General features: G+C 49.6%; 1 pseudogene; it reads right to left on the reverse strand.

Annotated features, from left to right (window-relative positions):
- Window positions 1-22,293, reverse strand: part of LOC102265308 (epididymis-specific alpha-mannosidase-like) — a 36,205-nt pseudogene extending 13,912 nt beyond the window's left edge.
- Between the last annotated feature and the right edge of the window lie 322 nt (window positions 22,294-22,615).

Below are 22,615 nucleotides of genomic sequence, written 5' to 3' on the forward strand. Positions count from 1 at the left end.
TTGCCATGCCCTCCTCCAGGGGATCTTCCCAACCCAGGGATCGAACCCGCATCTTCTGAGGCTCCTGCATTGCAGGCAGATTCTTTACTGCTGAGCCACTGGGGAAGCCCAGAAATTTATATGAGAATATATATATTCCCAAAGGAGAGGCAGGACGCGAAGCTTCCCATGCAGCTTAGATCACCCTGAGACATTCCAAGGAGGTGACAGAAGGCACTTCTGGTCATGTCAGATGCCCAAAGCCCAGGGTCAGTCCCCTGGGTGGATCTCACTGACCCTGATGGGCAAGTGCCCCATTATGGTGATAGCAGAGTTACTTCATGATCACGTAAAAGTTTCCCACTTCTAGGGGTCCCTGCCTGGATCAGAGGTGGTAACCACAAGTGCAGCTGAGGCAGGACTCCCACCCATACCTGGGCAGGAACGGGGTTGCCTGTCTCATCTGTGAGGTTGACCTCGGGGAAGTCCGCAGTCAGGGTGACGATGGTGGTGACTGTCCAGGCCAGGGGATGGTAGACCATGGCAAAATGCCCCCCAGGCTCTGGTCCTGCACACAGACACCTGACACTCCATACATCTGGATGCCCCTCGGAACAAGGGAAACTGAGGCTGGTGAGCCTGGCCCTGCAGATCCTAGGTGAGTGGGACAGGCTGAAACTTGGGATTATACATGCGGCTCCCTCTACACTGTTCATACTATCGTCCTGATTCCCAAGCGCGGGGGTGGGGGGGCGGCCCTCCAGAAGCTGAGGGTCCATGAAATCCTCACCCATCTCTCCCTGTCAGCCCACTTTCCTGGTGAGGACGGTGAGGCCATGGGAGGTAGGATCACCTGCACAAGATGACGCATCTCCTAAGGCCTGGCTCCAAAGCACTTGGCAAAGGAGGGGTGGAGAATTCTCTGGAGTTTGGAGGGTCAAGTTCAATCACCTAGTTCAGCGCTGGAGGCCGCTGTGATACTGACCTGGATACCCCTTCCATTCCATACGTCACCACCCCCCCCACACACCATGTCTTGTAGGTTCTGTCCTTTCCGATGACTCCCTGATTCCTGAACACCCACACTTTCCAGCCCCTGGCCTCTGCCCAGGCAGCTCCTATGGCAAGATGCCTTTCTGGGGTCCCCACCTACCGCTTGCCCAGGGAACTGCCCTTCTGAGCTCATGGCAATGGAAGGTCCCACCAGCACTGAATCAGACCCCAGTTCTAGCTCTCTTTCTGAGACTGTCTTCCCCTCCCAGTCCCAGTCTCTGTGGGCAGGGGCCCGTCTGCTGCAGCCTTGGTCCCCAGGACCTGTCCCAGGTATGAAGTAGGATGGGATTGTACACAGATACAGAGGGGAGGACGGAGCAGGTGAGGCGAGCAGCAAGGCCAGGGGGGGAGGGGCATGGTGACAGAGCAGCTGAGTGTGGGCCCCTGCAGAAGGCGCGGCAGGCCTGGCACCTGCCCAGGGAAGTGTGGACCCCTGCAGAAGGTGCGGCAGGCCTGGCACCTGCCCAGGGAGACCAACTTGTCTTTGCTCAGGATTTGCAGGGATGAAGCCCATCAGTTTCAGGCAAATGGCCTGATCAGTCACTTTACCTGTGTGAAACTGTCATAGTCACACAAGCTGGTCAAATGGTGGGCCTGACATAATGTGGCCCCAAGCTGAGCTTGGGAGGGACCATGTTAGCATTTATTTCTCCCTCTAGTTGTCACATCACCCCTTCTTTGTTCACAGAGAAGAAACAGAGGCTCAGAGAAGTGACTGCCCCTTGCCAACTTCCTGATGAAAGTAAGAACCACATCTGGGATTGGGACTTGGCGTTTGAAGCCCAGTGGAACAGGAGTCTCCACAGACCTCAAGGTTCTCTTCTTAGAAAGGTATGGGATCCCCACCAGGCCTCAGGATCCACCACTGGGGGCATGCTTAACAGAGAGGACCGGGGACCTGTCCTGGATGATGGAGGCCATCAGCTTGCATACCCCCTGCATCCCGGCGCCCAGGTGCTCCACAAACATGTCTCTCACTTTGGGGGTGTGAGTCCCTGTGATGGTGTGATGATGCTGGACCTGGGGCCCCCCCAGAGCTGGAAGGAGTGGGGTCAGGACCTGCCCCTGCTCAACACCTGCTCTCCTGGCACCCACTGGGCACTGGCTCTCCTTCCTTTTCAGCGGGTGCTAATGGAGAAGGTGGGGGTTCCTCCCGCTTTACAGAAGAGGAAACTGAGGTCAGATAGACTGATGGACTTGCCCAACTTTGTTTATCTTGATCTGAATCCCTGACCCGGGACAAAAAGCAGACTTCTGGAAGTGACCCCCGCCCACTACCACCCCCAGCTTCACCTCCCAGGCCTAGTCATCCCATAAGTGCTGCTAACCTGCTCAGACACACTCCATACATGACCTTGAACTTGTCTGCACTGAGTAGGGGTGGGATTACCTCTTTTCACTGAAGTGAAACTGAGTCGTCATGGGGTGAAGTGACATTTCTGGCCACTCCAGTGGAGGCATAAGTCAATCTGCTTCACCCTGCTACACACAATGACTGGTCCTGCCAGCCGTTAATTCCCTTTGGGTAACAATGAAAGTCATGGTCAGTGAGGCCCATTTCTGACTGGGTGAGGACACAAGTTATAGAACTTCTTAGATCTCAGTTTCCCCATCTGTACAGTGGGGGACAAATGAGATAGAAATTAGTGAACAACTTCCTTTGTAGCAGCCACAAAGCCCACAGGGCTGTGTGTTCAGTATATTATCCCATTCAATTGGCTGCCTTCCTAGGTAGACATGTGGTTCTCATTGTCCAGGGAGTGAATTGGGCTCAGAGAGGGAAAGTCACTTGCCTGAGGCCACACAGCTCAACTGAGATTTGAACCTGCACAGGACGGTTGGGCACCAATACTGCTCCACTTTGCCCTTTACCCTCTGGGTGAACCTGGTTCTAAAGCTCACTGAAGCCACAGGTGGGAGTCTGGGGACCTAGCCTTGATGCAGCTTCATCATGCACAGGTCCTGGGACCCAAGGTGACCTCCGTGTTCTCATCTGTCAAGTGGACCTGTAGTGACCGGGGACCGGGAGGATCTGGTGGCCCAGGAATGGGGAAGCACACACCCAGGAGGGTCCCATCCTGTTCCTGCCACTGAGAGGTGTGGTGTTACCTCGGAGACTGCCCAGCGGAGCTTCTGGAGCTGCTGCAGGCCCCAGGCCCGGTCCAGGAACCGATGTGGAGCCAACATGAAGCATGTGAACATGGACTCCCCGGCGTAGAGCAGAGCACTGGCTCGCTGCGCCAGCCCCTTGAGCCCACTTCGGGAGGCGTAGAACCCAGTCTCGGAATGAACCATATCTAGGAGAAAAAGGCCAGGAGTGGGTGTGACGTCCTGCCCATGGAGGCCCCTGAGCCCTAGTCTGGGAAGGGCTGAGGAAGATTCGGCCAGTGAAACCCAGGTCTCCTGCATTGCAGGCAGGTTCTTTACCATCTGAGCTACAAGGGAAGCCTCCCAGGCTGGGCTGTGCCCCTATTCCCTGTTTGTCCCTCAAAGGACCTGGCTCAGACCAGGAAGGGTAGCCACCTGGCCGGGGGAAGGGTCACAGATGCAAGGGTCATCCACAGCCCCTCCCCCATGATGAGTGTGTACAGGTCAGGCACAGCCTCTCCACAGCCTCAGCTCTAAGCTCGACACCAACTGACCAAAGCTGACAAGATCCCACAGCCCTCAGATCAGGACCCAAACCTCCTCTGTGATGTCCAGTCTGATTAAATGGTGTTTCCTCCAGTAGGTGGAGAAGGAAATGGCAACCCACTCCAAGATTCTTGCCAGGAGAATTCCATGGACAGAGGAGCCTGGCGGGCTACAGTCGATAGAGTTACAAACAGGACTGAGGAACTAACACACCTCCAGGAGGTTACATAGCCACCCCCACCCACCTCCACACCCACTGGACTTCTCTGCATCCCCTCCACCTGGATGAAGCCACTTCCCCACAGACTTCCCCCTCTAACCTCAACATAACCCCTCCTACATCCTTGTATCCCCTCCCACCTTAAGTGTAACCAGACCCACATAGAGCATCCACTTCCACCTGGGGTGGAGCCCCGCCCACTTCCATGTAGCTCCTCCCATCTACACCAGCCGTCCAGGCTCCTCTGTCCATGGAATTCTCCAGGCCAGAATGTAGCCTTTCCTTCTCCAGGGGATCTTCCCAACCCAGGGATCCAACCCAGGTCTCCTGTACTACAGGCTCATTCTTTACTGTCTGAGCCACCAGGGAAGCCCAGGAATACTGGAGTGGGTAGCCTATTCTTTCTCCAGGGGATCTGCCCAACCCAGGAATCTAACCAGGGTCTCCTGCATCACAGGTGTGTGTGTGTGTGTGTTCAAGTCACACATTGCTGTGTGTGAATTCTTTACCAGCTGAGCTACCAGGGAAGCCACGCCAGAAGCCAGTCCTCCCCTAATCTGAGGTTCCCAGGAAGTGTCCTGAGAGCTAAGCAGTTTCCCCTTCTCACCACTCAGATAAGAGGCCAAGGCTCGAGAGGCATGACCAACCCAGGTCTGGGGGAGTCAGGGCAGCACCCAGACCAGAACCAACCCTGTTAGTGGGGGCCCATTCTGGTGTCTCTTTGCAAGAGAAGGAAATGAGAAGAGAAGTATTTACAGTTGAACTGCCAAGTGGGTGTCCCTCCAGGCCTCCTGGAACCCACTTCACTGATAACAAAGTGGAGGCTTAGAGAGGTGACATCACTTACCGAAAGCAACTCAGCCCATGAGGCAAGGAGCTGTGATCTAAACCCAGGTGAGCATCCGAGTCACCATGTGGGGCCAGCCCTCCTGAGGCACTGTGCTGCTGAATGGTGAGGGCGGGCAGGGGACAGGCCCGGGACAGACCTAGCTCCAGGGACCCTGGCCCCATGGTGAATGTTCAGCTAGAGGATGCCCTTGTAAGCTTACCTAGCCTGTCCCATGTGGATTGCCTCACATCTCCTCTCTGCCTTTCACAAGGACCTCTCCAGCTGAGTGATCCCTGCATGGACCTGGGGCTGGGCAAAGCTGGCTGGAGGCAGGGCCTGATTTGTCCCTGGGATGTCCAGGCTAAAACTGACCTGAGTCCTTTCCTCTCTCACTCCCCAGACCTCAGCTTCTCCTTCTGGGCAAATGGGGAGCAAGACAACAAGGATCCTTCAAGGACTCTCATATTTTATGTAGTGAAGGTATTAGATGGTTCAACAATTTGGACAGCCCCATTCCCCACTGATGCCCTGAGCAGGTCCTGAACCGGGGTGTGGAGGGTATTTCTGCCTCCCCAGCTCAGTGTGATGATAATTCCTGCCTGAATTACAGACAGAGGAGCTGGGTCAGCAGGGGGGTGGTGGGTCAGCAAGTGGTGTGAGTGTGGCTCGTCCTGGGAGGGGTGTTAATGTTGGGCTTCCTTTGGGGCACCTAAGGCCCTGAACTGGCTTCCTCAGCAGGCACTGCCTGGATCACGTCTAGGTTTTGACCCAACAAAAAAAGACAGAGTAGATGCCGGAAGCTACATCTGCTGACCGCTTCTTCTGGACAACTTATCAGGCTAAAACCTCTTATTGTTCCACTTTGTTTTGACATGTGATGGACTAAGCAAGATTAATGTTCCCCCTGTTTTACTGACATGGGACAGTGCCATGTCATGCATGTACCCAGGCAGAAGTCTCACCCCACAACCTTGAAATGACTTAGACTGTGCTGCCTGCAGCCAGAACAGTTCTGGCCTCTGGGACACAGGCTGGAGGGAGACAAGGTCCCCCCATAATGACTGGGTGGTAATAGAAGAAAATTGGAGCCCTGGGGCAAGGAAGGGCCAAGTGATCTAGCCTTAAAGTCAGGAAAGGCTTCCTGGAGGAGGTGACGCTGCAAGACAATTAAGATTAGCAGGAAGAGAAGGTGCCAGTAGGGCACTCCTTCAGGCAGCACTGTAGTTAAAGGCATAGAGGCAGGAACCCGCTGTGTGTGGACAATGGTGAGAGGCTCGATGTGGTGGGAAGCAGGCTGTGTGTCTCTATGAGTCAGGTAGGTGGGGCAGGGACCATCTCTGCCCTAGTGCCTCTAGTAGGTTCCCAGCACAGGGCTGAACAGACACGGAGTTGGGGGAGTCTCGTACCTACCTGGCACCAAATCACCTCCTCAGTCCCCAGAGCCACATACCTGAGGAATAGGGCAGCAAGTTGTGGTGGTTTCGGATATGCCATGATATATGTGTAGAGTGTATGGCTTGGAAGTAGTCAGTGTGGCGTACTCCAAGAAGACACCGGTCTTGGGTGTGAGGCTGTTGATGTAGTTCATCAGACGGTCCATGCTGGCAAATTGCACTGAGGCATTGAAGAACTGCCTGTCGCATCCCTGTGGGCCAGAAGCAACACCCTGCACTTCTGGAAGCAGAGCCCAAACTAAACAGGGTGAGTTCCTCTTCAACTCTCTCCCATTCTCCTTGGTGGGCCACAAGCTCCCAAACCAGCTCCCAAGCCCTGTGCTCTGGATGTTTCTCTGTGCCCCTCTCTCTTTCTCTCTCCTTTTTTATATTACATCCCCCATGCTTGTTTATCCTCTAGCTCCAGGATTATACCTTTTCACCACATTTCCCCATTTCTCCAACCTTCTCAATCCTCTTTCTGCAACCACAAACTTTCATATCTTCTTCTCTCCAGTATTCTTGCCTGGAGAATTCTATGGGCAGAGGAGCCTGGCGGGCTACAGTCCATAGGGTCACATAGAGTTGGACACTACGGAGTGACTAATACACACACACAGGAAGTGTGAACAGATAGAATACTAGTGACGAAATTAAACTAGTTTTCAAATGCCTCCCAAGAAATAAAAGATCAGATTTCAAGGAGATTTCTACCAAATACTGAAGAGGAATTAATACCGATCTTTTTTAGTCTCTTCCAAAAATTAGAAGAGGATAGAACACTTTAAATAAGTGTGATTTTTTAAGATCAACATTACCCTTACATCAAACCAGACAAGGAAGCCTCAAGAAAAGAAGATTATAGCCCAATGTCCCTGGTGAATATAGATATAAAAATGCTCAACAATATATTCACGAAACAAATTTTACAATACATGAAAACAGTATTACACCATGATCAAGCAGGATTTATTCCAGGAATGCAAGGGTGTTTCAACAGCCACAAATAAATTAGTGTGCAACACCCCATTAAGATAATGCAGATAAAAATCATATGATCATCTTAATGCAGAAAAAGCATGTGACAGAATTCAGCATTCATTTATGACCAAAAGTCTCATCACAGTGGGTATGGAGGGAATATACCTCAACCTGATGAAGATCAAGTATGACAAACCGACCCCTGGCAACACATTCAATGATGAAAAACTGAAAGCTTTTCGTTTAAGATCAGAAAAGACACAGATGATTACATGTACCACCTTTATCTATTATGGTGTTACAAATCATAGCTGCAGCAATTAGGAAAGAAAAGAGAAGGCACAGGAATTAGAATAAAAGCAACTAAAAACTGTCACTACTGGCAGCTGTAATGATGTTATATATAAAAATCCCTAGAGATATAAACTGTTAGAATTAATAAATTCACTATAGTTGTAAGATAAAAAGTCAATATACACAATCATATGTTGATGAGCATTTCTCTATACTTACAACAAACTGTCATAAAGAGAAATGAAGGAAACAATCCAGTGATAGTTGTATCAAAAAGGTGAAATACCTAAGAATACTTTTAACCGAGTAGGGGACAGACCCGCACACTGAAACCTGTAAGGCAGTGATTATAGAAATTGAAGAAGACACAAATAAATGGGAAAATATTCTGTGCTCATGAGTGAAAGAATTGATGAAATGTCCACATTTCCCAAATCTATCTACAGATTCAATGCAAAGCCTATCACAATTCCAATGACATTTTCCCTAGAAATAGAACAACCAATCCTAAAATTTTTTGGAACCACAGAAGACCCTGAGTAGTCAAATCACCCTTGAGGAAGAAGAACTGTACAGGAAGCATCATGACTCTGATTTCATCATATGCTACATTCAGTTCAGTTCAGTCGCTCAGTCGTGTCCGACTCTTTGCGACCCCATGAATCGCAGCACGCCAGGCCTCCCTGTCCATCACCAACACCTAGAGTTCACTCAGACTCACGTCCATTGAGTCAGTGATGCCATCCAGCCATCTCATCCTCTGTCGTCCCCTTCTCCTCCTGCCCCCAATCCCTCCCAGCATCAGAGTCTTTTCCAATGAGTCAACTCTTCGCATGAGGTGGCCAAAGTACTGGAGTTTCAGCTTTAGCATCATTTCTTCCAAAGAAACACTCAGAAATGAATTGTCCGAGGAGACACATGTGCTGACAAAGCAAGAGACTTTATTGTGAAAAGGCACCCAGGTGGAGAGCTTCATATGGTACAAGGCTATACTAATCAAAATAGACCAATATCGACATAAAAAGAGATACATAGATCAATGGGGGAGGATAGAAAGCTCAGAAATAAGCCACACATATAAGGTAATTATTTTACATCAAAGGAGCCAATAACATAAAATAGGAAAAGGACATTTTCTACAATAAATAGTGTTAGAAAACTGGATATCCTCATTCAAGGATACTGAAACTATACCTGAAACTATAAAGTAAAAGAAAACATAAGCAATAAACTCCTTATCATCTATTTTAATTGTATTTTTGGATTTGATACCAAATGCTAAAGCAACCCAAGGAATAATAAACAATTTGGACTACATCAAACAAAAGCTTCTGCACAGCAAAGTATCTTCAACAAAATAAGACAACCTACTAAATGGGAAAAAATACTTGCAAATCATAAATATGAAAAAGGTTGATATTGAAAATATATAAATAATACATACAACTGAATGGTAAAATACAAGCAATTTAGGTAAAAAATGGGCAAAGGACCTGAACAGACATTTGTCCAAGGAACATATAGAGATGCCAACAGACACAGGAAAAGATACTGAATATATCAAAATCACAGAGAGGTACCACCTCAAATCTATTAGAATGACTGTTGTCCAAGAGACAAGAAACCAGAAGTGTTGCTCAAGATGAGGAGAAAAGAAAACTTTCATGCACAGTTAGTTTGAATGAAAATTGTTATAGCAACTATAGAAAACAGTATGGAGATTCCTCAAGAAATTAAAGATAGAGCCACATATGATCCAGCAATCCCACTTCTGTGTGTTTATCCAAAGAAAACAAAAACATTAACTTGAAAAGACGTCTGCACCCCCAGGTTCATTGTTGCATTATTTAAAACAATATATGGAGTCAGCCTATGCATCCATCAGTGGATGAACAGATAAAGAAAATGTTATATAAATATTTATAAATGTGTATATATATATATAAGTATATATAGTTATTCACCAATAACATCATCAATAAAAAACAGGAAATCTTGCCATTTGCAGCAACATGGATGGGACTCGAAGTCATTATGCTAAGTGAAGTCAGATAGGGAAACATGAATGCCATATGATCTCACAGGTGAATTTTTTTAATGGAGGTAATATAAAAATAAGCTTATGCCTGGAGAGAACAGATTGGTGGTTGCTTAAATGACTGATGGAAGTCAAAAGGTATAAATTTCCTTCGACAAAATACAGAAGTCTTGGAGATGCAGAGTACATCATGGTAACTGTGGCTAATGATACTCTATCATGGATTTGAAAGTTGCTTAAAGAGTAGATCTTAAAAGCTCACATCACAAAAAAAAATTTTGTAACTCTCTGTGGTGACAGATATTAACTAGATCTATTGTGGTGATCATTTTGCAATGTATTCATATATGGGGTCATTATGTTGTATTCATGAGACTAATATAATGTCATACACAATAAAGAAGGAGAGAGCTACAGTTCTAAAAAAAAGTACCCCCCCAATAGTCACAGTATTCTGTGTTTTCCTTGTTGAAATTTGGCTTTGGGAAAAGTACATATAATAGAATTATAGTGAGAATATATGTAAGAGGCAGGGCTCACAGGAGTGAAAGTCTTCCTTTGACTGAGATGAAATCATGTAATGGATAAAGTTGTTCAGAGGCATTTCATGTGTATCTCAAATGTTGGACTCAATTGAATGTCCAGCCACCTCTGAATGCATCTTTATTAAAATCTGCAATTCCTGGCTCACAGAAATCTTGCAGAGGAGATTATCTTACTCTCGTGGGTGTGTGCGTGCTCAGTCACTTGGTCGTGTCTGACTCTTTTGCTACCCCTTGGACTGCAGCCCACCAGGATCCTCTGTTCATGGGATTTTCCAGGCAAGAAGACAGGAGTGGACTGCCATTTCCTCCCCCAGGGGATCTTCCTGACCCAGGGATCAAACTCATATCTCCTAAGTCTCATGGTGTTGGGAGGCACATTCTTTACCACTGAGCCACCTGGGAAGACTCTAGTGGGCACAGCAAGGTAAGATCAAAGAAAGTTCTCTTTAGGTTTTGACAGGTGAGTCCAGGCAAAATTAGTCCTGTGAGTGGCCAGAGGGATGAAACCTTCAGAATTTATTGCTCTCAGGCTGGCTAAAGAGATATTTCATAAAATCTATTCTTATCTTTTCTCTCTCATGAATTCTGTGATGAGCGCACCACAAAAACTCATGAGAGTGTATAGCACAATAAACAGCTTAACTTCCCCAACACAGGTGGGCAGATCCCTGGACGGGGCTGAAGCGGCCCCAGAGTGAAGGTCTTTGATCAGAGGGGAAAGGTCATGACTGGATCTTACGGGGCCTCCGAGTGTGTTCAGAACCATCTCCAGAAAGAAATGCCAGAGTAATAATATGTTGATGAAGCAAGCCTAGATTTATAAATCCTCCAGCACCCCACTTTGACAGTCATCATAACAAGTAAGAAGTAGGAGGTTGCTGCTGCTGCTGCTGAGTCGCTTCAGTCGTGTCCGACTCTGTGCGACCCCAGAGATGGCAGCCCACCAGGCTCCCCCGTCCCTGGGATTTTCCAGGCAAGAACAGTGGAGTGGGTTGCCGTTTCCTTCTCCAATGCGTGAAAGGGAAAAGTGAAAGTGAAGTTGCTCAGTCGTGCCCGCCTCTTAGCAACCCCATGGATTGCAGCCCACCAGGCTCCTCCATCCATGGGATTTTCCAGGCAAGAGTACTGGAGTGGGGTGCCATTGCCTTCTCCAGTAGGAGGTTAGAGGTAGATTTTTATAAACTTTTGTGACCCAGATCCAAGTTACTTTAGGCAGGTGTTTCTATTTTCCTTTGGCAAATACCACATTCTGAACTCCCAAGGCAGTAAAACTGACTGGATGAAGACCAGCCTGGTTAGAGCTGCAAACAGGTAAAGGGTAGTAGCAGGTACAGAGGCCAGACCCATCATGGCAATCTCTGGGTGTAGTTGAGGAATCAGGGCCTGGGATGTGCCCCCTTACCCACGGCCAGAGAACATGTCCTATCTGGAACCAGATGAACTGTTCCCATGTGTTGTTCAACAGTTTCTTGGTATACATCTGAATGTTGTCCTTAATGACAGGCATGTCACTGGGGGTGAACATCTCATCCATGCGTTGATCTTGGAAGAAAAACCCTTCGCTGAGAGACAGGGAAGAGTGTTAGGGGGCTGCACCCTGGAAAGGAAGGCAGCCTGGGGTCCAGGTGGACAGGAAGTGCTCTGTGAGGCCAGAGTGCATCTGGGCCAGCAGACCCCTCTGATGGCCTCCATCATCCATCAGTCTGACAGGCAGGTCAGTGGTGGGCAGATGAGAGCTTTGTGGACAGAGGGGCCACATTTCAGCCCTGTGGGGGACCTCAAGCACATCTCCTTACAGCTCCTGTATTCCTTCTGCTGCCAAGTGAAGCCCACAACCTCTGGGCCCCACCTCCACCATACGGATTAAGTGAGGACCGTCTTGATTCCTCCTTCTTTATGTCAGCTCCATGCTCATCAGATCCACTCCCAAGGACGCAAAGAGGGCTGGGGCCAAGGGTAAGCAAGGAACACAGGCACCGTGGGCACCAGACTTCGGGGGTATAAAAATCTTGATACCTAAATTATGGTATTTTAACAATATTTTTAAAGTAAAAATGACTCTGAAAAACTTCTTAATGAGCAGAATCTCAATATTCTGTATAAAGACAGGCCAGCATGCTGGAATCCACAGGCACTAATGTGGTTTGGGACCCACCAAAAGTGAACTTCTGGGGTCTGGATAGCCCACAGCAAGGGTCTTTGCCATTCATGCCAGGAAGCATAGAGGTGACATCTCAACCAGGCTCCAGGAATGACCACTCTGAATCTCTGTGAATCTCAGTTTGCTTATCACTAAGGTATACTAAAATTGAATTGAATTGAAGAAAAATTGACTTAAATTGAAGAAAGTGGAGAAAACTACTAGACCATTCAGGTATGACCTAAATCAAATCCCTTATGATTATACAGTGGAAGTGAGAAATAGATTTAAGGGACTAGATCTGATAGACAGAGTGCCTGATGAACTATGGACTGAGGTTCGTGACATCGTACAGGAGACAGGGATCAAGACCATCCCCATGGAAAAGAAATGCAAAAAAGCAAAATGGCTGTCTGAGGAGGCCTTATAAATAGCTGTGAAAAGAAGAGAAGCAAAAAGCAAAGGAGAAAAGGAAAGATGTAAGCATCTGAATGCAGAGTTCCAAAGAATAGCAAGAAGAGATAAGAAAGCCTTCCTCAGCGACCAATGAAAAGAAATAGAGGAAAACAACAGAATGGGAAAGACTAGAGATCTCTTCAAGAAAATTAGAGATACCAAGGGAACATTTCACACAAAGATGGGCTCGATAAAGGACAGAAATGGTATGGACCTAACAGAAGCAGAAGATATTAAGAAGAGGTGGCAAGAATACACAGAAGAACTGTGTACAAAAAAGATCTTCACGATCCAAATAATCACGATGGTGTGATCACTGACCTAGAGCCAGACATCCTGGAATGTGAAGTCAAGTGGGCCTTAGAAAGCATCACTACGAACAAAGCTAGTGGAGGTGATGGAATTCCAGTTGAGCTATTCCAAATCCTGAAAGATGATGCTGTGAAAGTGCTGCACTCAATATGCCAGCAAATTTGGAAAACTCAGCAGTGGCCACAGGACTGGCAAAGGTCAGTTTTCATTCCAATCCCAGAGAAAGGCAATGCCAAAGAATGCTCAAACTACCACACAATTGCACTCATCTCACAGGCCCGTTAACAACACATTTCTGTTGTTGGAAGTTCCCGGTTTTCGGTACTTTCTTCAGACAGCCCCAGGAAATAAAGAAACTACATCATAGGCTGCTGCAAGGATTAAAAGAAACCCAGAGGGCAGTGGCTTCCACCAGGCCTGGCACTTTGTAGATGGCAAAGGCAGTGTCTGTGTGGTTGTTGGGTGTTACATTCATTCATGCTCGCTGCCCACCCATCAGAAGAGTTATTATGTCCCAGGTACCCTGAACCCCCCACCACCCCCTCTCTGCATCGAGCACAGTTTACTGAGTGCAGGTCTGTGCCAGACCCTTTGGAGACTCAAGAAGGCAGCACCAGCCCAGCTGAAGGGGGAAGGGGACTCAGAGCCACAGGCATCCGAGCTGGGCCTTCAGCTCAGCCAGGAGCTAGACCTGCGGGAGGAGAGAACCACTCATGCCGGAGGGCACAGCAGGGCAAAGATGGGCCTGGGACATCCCATGGCCTGTGTAGCTGCCAGCATCCCAAATGCTCGGGAGAATAGCAGGGGCTCTGAGATGCCGGAAGGAATAGAGGGGGAAGAAGCAGAGGCGAGTTGGGAGCCGTGGATGTGGCTCGCTGCTCACCTGTTTCTGCTGCATGGTCACCTTCAGGTCATAGTCTATGCGGGAGATGATGTGGCCACTGAAGCCTGCCAGGGCAAACAGGGTGGGAGTTGTGGTGGATGCGCCAAATGAGTACACCTGCCAGGAGAACTGCGGCTGGATCCCAAAAGTTTCATAGAGAAACCCATGTCCTTCTGCAAAGAGATCAGCCTCCTCAGTGACTGAAGGGTGGCCCCTCACCCCCTAACTCCCTCAAGTCCCCCTGCCCTTCTCTAGGACTGGAGTGCCATCTACCAGGCCAAGCAGGGTCTTGCTACTGTAGACACTAATACAGAGGACTCCATCTCAGAACCATCCGACCACTAACTTACTGAATTCTGACTTACAAGCTACTACATCGAGCCACATCAGCATCACCGATTTGATGGACATGGGTTTAGCAAGCTCCAGGAGTTGGTGATGGACAGGGAGGCCTGGTGTGCTGCAGTCCATGGGTTTGCAAAGAGTCGGACACGACTAAGCGACTGAACTGAACTGAAGTGATATTGAGCCAGGCTGTTCTGAGGCCATCAGAGAAAAGAGATGGAAAAGCACTTGGTCCAGCCTCCAGGGAGAGGGGCTGAGCTAACAAGCCCCTCACTGACTGGGCCAGGCTCAGGTCAGATCCATTATTCTTACCTGGTGGCAGCGTGACTTGGGTAAGTTTTAGTAGGATTTGAGCCTCAACCTTTACCCCTACAGGTGGAGTCTTGTAAGACTCCCCATCTCCAGGACTGCCTCAAGGACTGAAGGGACTAAGTGTATGTCTTGTACTTAGAACATGAAGTTTATTGTGAGAGGAAATCAATGTCCATCCTCCGGGGAGCTTGGCTGGTCTTGGAAATGATGCTTCATGAAATCCTCTGGGGAGGAACCATTGCCCGGAGGTTCATGTCCTTTCCTACCCCAGGGTGATGGGAACACAATTGTGCTGGGATTCTGGTTGCCATGGTCTAGGCCAGGCCTGTAGGGTCATCTCTGGGGCATTCAGGACGGTGAGCATGGTGGGCTGAGATCAGAAGTGAGGGCTGTCCCCACCGTGGTCACCCCCGAGGAGGGGAGGGGGTCAGCACCTATCCCCTCCTTCCAAGCTCAATAGCACTTGTCTGACCAGATTCTGGGCTGAGCTCTGGGGACCCAGAGAAGAATCAGACACCAGTCACTAGCAGAGACAACCTGTAGTTTCCAGGTGGAGAGGGGAGATGACAAGGTCCTGTGAGTTTAACGGAGGTTCCTGGACCATGAGACCCCTCAGCTGAGTCTGAGATGAGCTGTTTGGGTGGAAACAACAGGAAAGCTTGTGATTGAAAGCACAGGAGGCCCTGTTGTGGGAGCAGCTTAAGAGCAGCAGGAGGCAGAAGGATGAGGTGGAGGCCAGGAGGTGAGGGCTGCGACTGCACTTTGCAGACTAGGAGTTTATTTAACAAAATTTAAACATTCCCATCACGTTCCTATTTACACCTAGAAATAAGTCAGTAGAAACTCAGAAGGAAGGAACCACAGATTAAAGGGGTGAAAGGAGAGACAGCGTAAGGAAAATTCTCAGAAAAAATCCAATGCCATCTTGATGTTCGACACTTGGTGTAACTGGGATCACACTTAGGGGGGTGACAGTGGGCTAGAGCTGTAATCAATGCTGGCTCATCCACTGCCCCTTTGACCTTCCTTTGGCCTCAGCCTTCGTGCCTGTTCCACAAAATGAAACTTAGAACAGTGATGCTCCCTTAGTACCCTGCCTTTCAGTTCAGTCTCTCAGTCATGTCCGACTCTTTGCGACCCCATGAACCACAGCACACCAGGCCTCCCTGTCCATCACCAACTCCGGGAGTTTGCCCAAACTCATGTCCATTGAGTCAGTGATGCCATCTAGCCATCTCATCCTCTGTCATCCCCTTCTCTGCCTGCCCTCAATCTTTCCCAACATCAGGGTCTTTTCAAATGAGTCAGCTCTTTGCATCAGGTGGCCAAAATATTGGAGTTTCTGCTTCAACATTAGTCCTTCCAATGAATACCCAAGACTGATTTCCTTTAGGATGGACTGATGGATCTCCTTGCAGTCCAAGGGACTCTCAAGAGTCTTCTCTAACACCACAGTTCAAAAGCATCAATTTTTCTGCACTCAGCTTTCTTTATAGTCCAACTCTCACATCCATACATGACTACTGGAAAAACCATAGCCTTGACTAGATGGACCTTTGTTGACAAGTAATGTCACCCTGCCTTTAGGGATGGGTGAAGCTATTTCTTGTGAAAAAACATCAGTTACATAGCTTGGAATGGGTGTTTGGTGCAAACTATGCAAGGGGATGGAGAACACAGTGGGGATAGAGGGGATGGTGGTGATATGGTGGTGGAGGTGATGGTGGGTGAAGCAGTGGTTGCGGTAGTAATGGCCATGGTAGAGATAATGATGATGGTGGTGGTGAGGATGGTAGAGTTGGTGATGAAGTTTTTGAACTGCTCATGATGGTGTTAGCATTAATGGTGGTGGTTTTGGTGGTGGTGGTAGAGTTGACATTGGAGACGTGTTTGTTTTTTGTGGTACTGGTGGTCATGGTGTCAGAGGCTGTTGGAATGGGCAGGTGATGTGCTGGTGGAGGTGGCCCTTCTGTTTGTAGTGGCAGTTGTAATAGTGGTAGTGGAGTTGGTGATGATGGTGATAGAGGTTTTGTTGGTGGCGAAGATGATGCAGAAGCTGGTGGTAGTAGAGGTGTTCATGAGGTGATGTGGTTTAGGTAGTTGTCAGATGGCGGTGTTTGATGAGAGGTGGGTGGTGGTGATGCAATGAAGTGGTGGTCCTTAAGGTGGTGTAGGCAGTGATGAGGTGGCTAAGGTGTTTGAGCTGATGGTGGATGTGTTGCCAGTGGTGCTGCTGGTGGTCCTTAAGGTGGTGTAGGCAGTGATGACAGTAGCAGAGCTGCTGCTGCTGCTGATGGAGATGTGGTGGTTGTTGATGGTGGTGGTAGTGGTGATGGTATAGACAGAATGATTGAGGTGGTGTTGTTGGTAATTATGGTGGTGGTGGTGGTGGTGTTAGTAATTGTGGTGGTGGTGGTGATGGTGTATATGTAATGATCGAGGTGGTGGTAATGGTGGTGTTAGTGATTATGGTGGTGGTGGTGTTAGTAATTATGGTGATGGTGATGGTGTAGATGTAATGATCAAGATCATGGTGTTGGTAGTGATTATGGTGGTGGTGGTGTTAGTAATTGTGGTGATGGTGTAGATGTATGTCAAGCTGTTGATTTGGAGGTGGTGGTGGGTGTTGGTGCTGATTGCAGATGGTGATGGTGGTGAGCTGATGTAGATGGTGTGGAATGAACAGTGCTGGAGTATGTGGTGGGTGGGGTGATAACAGAGATGGGATCTAACCTTCACTGACCGTTTACTGGAGATCCACACACTACACTCAATGTGCTCTTTTGAATTATCCCAATTTAATCTCAATAACAATGCTTTGAGGTACCTCATTATCAAACTTTTTTATAGAGGAGGAAGTTGAGACTTAATGGGGTTACATCACTTGCCCCCTGTTCAGAGGGTTGAGAGCCAGGATATAGCCAGCCCATCTGGTCTAAAATCCACACTCAAGCCCTGCACTCAAGGGCACGGGCAAGGGTGTGGCATCAGCCAATCACAGTTTTTGTGGATCACAGTCTCCTGCTGAGAGGTGAACCTGGGGGCCAGACCAGGGCTCAGATACCCAGTCGCAGCCTAACAGGAGACCCAAGGGACCCTGGGTCTGGGAAGGGGTAATCAAACCTGTGAGCTGGAGGATCTGGTCATCGACGTGGGTCACGGCCTCATCATGCATGACCTGGCCTCCAAGGACAAACTCCAGGCGTCTTTGGGCCACAAGCTCATGGACCTTGGCATTGGAGGCAGAGAGAAATAGCCAGGTGACAGCCCCCAGGCTGAGCCTGGTTGTGTTTGTTGGGGACATGCCTACAGAGTCTCATGGTCCTTCCTTCAAACTCCTCACCTTCATTTATTCTGCAAAAGCAGGACCCGGTCTGTCCTGGTCAGCACTGTGTCCAGTACCTAGACCAGCACCTGACCCATGACAGCAGCTTCATAAAACACATATATAATATATAAGTATATATCTTGAAATTTTGCTTTTGGAATAATTTCAAACTTAAACAACACTTGCTAGAATTATATCAGGCACTCCCATAAGTACTTCCCCCAGATTATCTCGTCTTATTTTTACCTGTTTCCTTGAATACGCTCCTGTATCCTTACACATACTTTGTTTCTTCAAAGCCATTTGAAAGCACAAGTTAGCCTTTAGAATACTTCAGTATAGGTTTGGCAAGAATAAGATTATTGTAACTTTTGCATACTTATCAAAATCAAGAAATTTAATGTTAAAAATGCTACTATGGAATTAAGGAACTTTAGTCAAACTTTGCCACTTGTTCCACTAATGTCCTTCCTCTGGTGCAGGATTCAATCTAGGATCATGAATTGGTTTTAATGTCATTTCTCTTCTTTATCCTTTAATTCATAACACTTTATGAGCCTTTCTTATTCTTCCATGTGATTAATAATTTCAAAGATTACGGGCTAGTTATTTTGTAGACTGTCCTTCAAATTGGGTTTGTCACATGATTGGATGACAAATTTTAGTATACATGAAAGAAAGGGAGGACGGAAGATGGGAGATGAAGCTGAGGGGAGCTGACCCCTGGGGATGTCCCTGGACATGTAAGGGCAAAGGCTATGGCAGTAAGGCGCCATCCACTGGACAGACTGTAGTTTTGATTTGATTTCTGAAGGTACAGTATTTGAAGCTCATTCACTGAAAATATACTGAATGACACCTACATGTACTGTTTCAGAAAACAACTACTACATTCTGGGCATCACCCAGGTAATGAGGATTCCGCCAGAACAAAGCAGAGAAAAACTCTCTCTTTGTGGGCTGTCCCATTGAATTACCTTAGCCAGGCCACACCTCTTTCTAGGGGAGGAGACAGATGTTTGGGGGCATCCATGTAAAGAAATGGGAACTTTCTACTGAAGACCTTGGAGAGTTATGCTTCGAGTCAGGATATCTGATCCAGAATCCCACCTGTCTGGTATAAGCTGTGTGACCACGAGCCAGTTACCTGCCCTCTCTGAACCTGAACCTTCTCTGTAGTGAGGCTGTTGGGAGGAGTCAATGAAATAATGTATAGAAAGTCATAGGCCAGCACCCGGAATGCCACAGAGCCCATCATATGGGAGGCTGGTCCTCTCAGCTCTAGGGTTGCAGGTTCACATCCTCTCTGGGGGGACCTTGTGGACACCCTGCTTCACCATCTGAGCTTTGCTACCTTTGAGCAGGTCTCTGGGCCTCTGAGACTCACCACCGGGGACTGTTCTGAGGGAAAGGGAAGCCTGGAGGGGCCAAGCTCCAGAGAGGCATCCCAGGTGCTTCCATCATGTGGTTACTCCAAGTAGAGCCTCTCTGAGGAGGGAGATCGCTCCCACTGTAGATGCGGCTGACAGAGGCCACTGGCCACCTGTGATCACCCAGGGAGGTGGGGGAGCAGGACCTGGTCCCAGGCTGCCCTCCGTGGAGTGGGGCCTCTCACTCCCTGTGATGAGTGAAGCCAATCTGCCTCCAGCCTTGAAACCACAGGGACTGTGGCACCCCCTGGGTGGGTCACCAGCTCCCGTCCCCAGGGGGGCCACACAGATGTGTAAATGAAGGAAGAGAGTGTGGACACAGGCCCCCCTGGAGTGCCCAGTGTCAGAGGTGACCCCGTTCATGCCAGCTGAGTGCCAGCGGGGTTGCCACAGCTGCAATGAGTAGCCAGAAAGGCGGGATTAAACACAAACCTATCTCCGGGGCGTGGGGCTGACCACAACTCTCATCTAAACTCTGAGAGCAGCCCCAGAGAGTTTAGGGCCTCCTGGTTTACACAGCACAGCCCTGGCCACAGAGAGCACTGTCCCAGGAGCTTCCTGGAGGGTCATCACTGGGACCCCCAGGCCACTCCTCTCTCAGCTCCCTGGTGAGGACCACCCTGGAGGGCAGCGTTACCTGGACTTTCTGCTTGGCTGACGCGACGCCATCCCACCACAGCCGGAAGAACTCCTGGTCCACGATGATGAACCTGTGCTGCTTATTACGGGTCAGGTCCTCCACCACCGAGGTGTAGACTGTGGTGACACAAGCCTGCGTGCTGTCCTAGACCAGGGGGAAGGGGAATGGGGACACCATCACACCAGCTCCATCGGGAATCCCGGAGGCCAAGGAGTAAAATCCAGGGACCCACAGTGTCAGGGGGGCCCCTGGCACTCACACCATCTGCCCAGGGCCCTGCCCTCTGCTCTCACTGCAGTTCCAGCAAGGGAGCCTTTGTGCCCACTCTGTGCCAGAGGCACGATACACAGTGCGCTGGGGGAAGGACATGGGCAGGCACTCCTTGATGGGAAGGAAGGTGCTCTCCTGGGGAGACACATGTGGAAACAGACCATGGCACTGTGACAGAGGGACGTGCCGGCCAGGCCCAGGGTCAGGGACAGCCTCCCAGAAGGACATGCTGGGTGGCCCTGAGGCTGCCATGGGGGGACAGACCAGTCAAACCCAGGGGCCCCAGGGGAGAGGTCCAGGGACTCAGAAGGGCTTCCTTGGGCTGGAATGAGGGGGTGTGGGTGCTGAGAGATGGAGCTGAGAGGAGCAGACCCCCGGGTTGTCCCTGTGGATCTACCTGTCTCGCCCCAGGCAGGGAGCCCCCAGGATGGAGCCGCGCCTGCTTCCCATCTAGGTCAGCCTGGCTCACTGTGGAGCCCGGAGATGCTGGTAAAGGAATGCAGAGAGCACCGGGCAGGGAGTCAGCAGGCATGGGGGCTATTTCTGGTGACCTTGAGCAGCACCAACCTTCTCTGGGCCTCAGTTTCCCCTTCTGTAAACTGGGGGTGACAGGTCAGCAGCTCCACACACAGGTCGGTGGCCCCCACAGAGGCTACCCAGTGGGCCCAGGACCGGACTCAGCCTCAAGGCTCTTGCTGCCCCTCTCTTTAAAATGAGCTCCTCACTTGTTAACATCTCATGTAATGAATTATATCCATCATCACAGAGTGGGGTTGTGTGTTTATTTATTTCCTTCCTTCTTCCATAAGAGAGCTCAAGGAGGCATGTCTAACAATTTAAAGTCACCTAAAGAAATCAGAGTCTTTCCCCTCTCTCCTTCCTGGCATCATTCATTCATTCACTCAACAAATACTCATGGAGCCTCTACTCCATCCATCAGGCGGGTTGAGAATATGTTCGTAGACCCAGTGGATGAAGCCCCTACCGAGGCAGCTGATGTTCTAGTTTGAAAACCAGAGATTCACAAGCTGGTAAGTAAAATATAAGGAAGGGAGTAGGGGGAATATATACAGGGGAGGCAATGGCACCCACTCCAGTACTCTTGCATGGAAATTCCCATGGACAGAGGAGCCTGGTAGGCTCCAGTCCATGGGGTCGCTAAGAGTCGAGCCGACTGAGCGACTTCACTTTCACTTTTCACTTTCATGCATTGGAGAAGGAAATGGCAACTCACTCCAGTATTCTTGCCTGGAGAATCCCAGGGACAGAGGAGCCTAGTGGGCTGCCGTCTATGGGCTCGCACAGAGTCGGACACGACTGAAGCGACTTAGCAGCAGCAGCAGCAGCAGCAAGGGCTTCCCCGCTGGCTCAGCAGTAAAGAATCTGTCTGCAATGCAGGAGATGCAGGGTCCCTGGGTCGAGAAGATCCCCTGGAGAAGGAAATGGCAATCCACCCCAGTATTCTTGCCTGGAGAATCCCATGGATAGAGGAGCCTGGCAGGCTATAGTCCACAGGATCACAAAGAGTCAGACCCGACTGAAGTGACTGAGCACAGCACATACAGGAGAGTACACAAGGGTGCCAGGAAGGCCTCACCATGAAAGCCCTTTTCAGGAACAACCAGGAGATAGAGAGGGACTGAACCCCTCAGGCATCTGGGAGGAAAGACTTTGTGGCAAAGGGAACAGCCAGTGCAAAGGCCCTGAGGCCCCTGCTCCCTATAGAAGTGAACCTCAGGGCGCAGAGCGGGTCCCCAGACTGAGCCTGTGACCATGTCCTTCCTCAGGCCTGTGCACACTTCATCTGATCTCTGCTGCCTGTAATTTTCCCCAGTACAGGTGGGGAAACTAAACCACAGAGACTGGAAGCGACCAGCACAAGCTCTGCCACACAGACCGTCCATAACGGAGGCAGAACCAGAGCCCAGGCTGCCCCTCCCTGTGGTGCAGACCAGGACACAAACCCACACTGGATTCCAGTGCGGGGAAAAAAAGGAACTGCAGCTCCAAGAGGTGAGCAAGGATCACTGAGGACACCCACCTGGAGGTGTGGGGGATCCATGTCCACGTGGTGGTGGGGCACCACGAAGACAGTGATTTGTGATGGGACCAGGGCCTCCTGGGGCCTCAGCACTGGGCATGAGCACGGGCAGCCAGCTGAGTGACTCCATCACACTGGCCTGCAGGCAGGGGCTGGAGGACTTCACTCTGCCTACAGGGCCTGGATTATCTGGAGCTGATTGGGCTACTACCCCTCAGGAGAGGAGGGAGGAAGAAAAACAGGAGAGACGCCCACATAGATGCCGTCGCCTGAGTAGTGCAGGCTGGAGACACTGCCCTTCTGATGTTCACTCCCATCGGCAGTTTCCTGGCAATCTCTGTCCACTTTCAGGCCAAATACTGAATGCCACCTCCCCAGGGAAGCCTGCCAGACTTCACTCCTGCCAGGAATGCTACTCCTCACTCCAATGCCCATGCCCCTCCTTTGTGCCT

Source organism: Bos mutus, chromosome 6 (genome assembly GCF_027580195.1).
Source record: "Bos mutus isolate GX-2022 chromosome 6, NWIPB_WYAK_1.1, whole genome shotgun sequence".
In the NCBI taxonomy this organism is placed as follows: Eukaryota; Metazoa; Chordata; class Mammalia; order Artiodactyla; family Bovidae; genus Bos; species Bos mutus.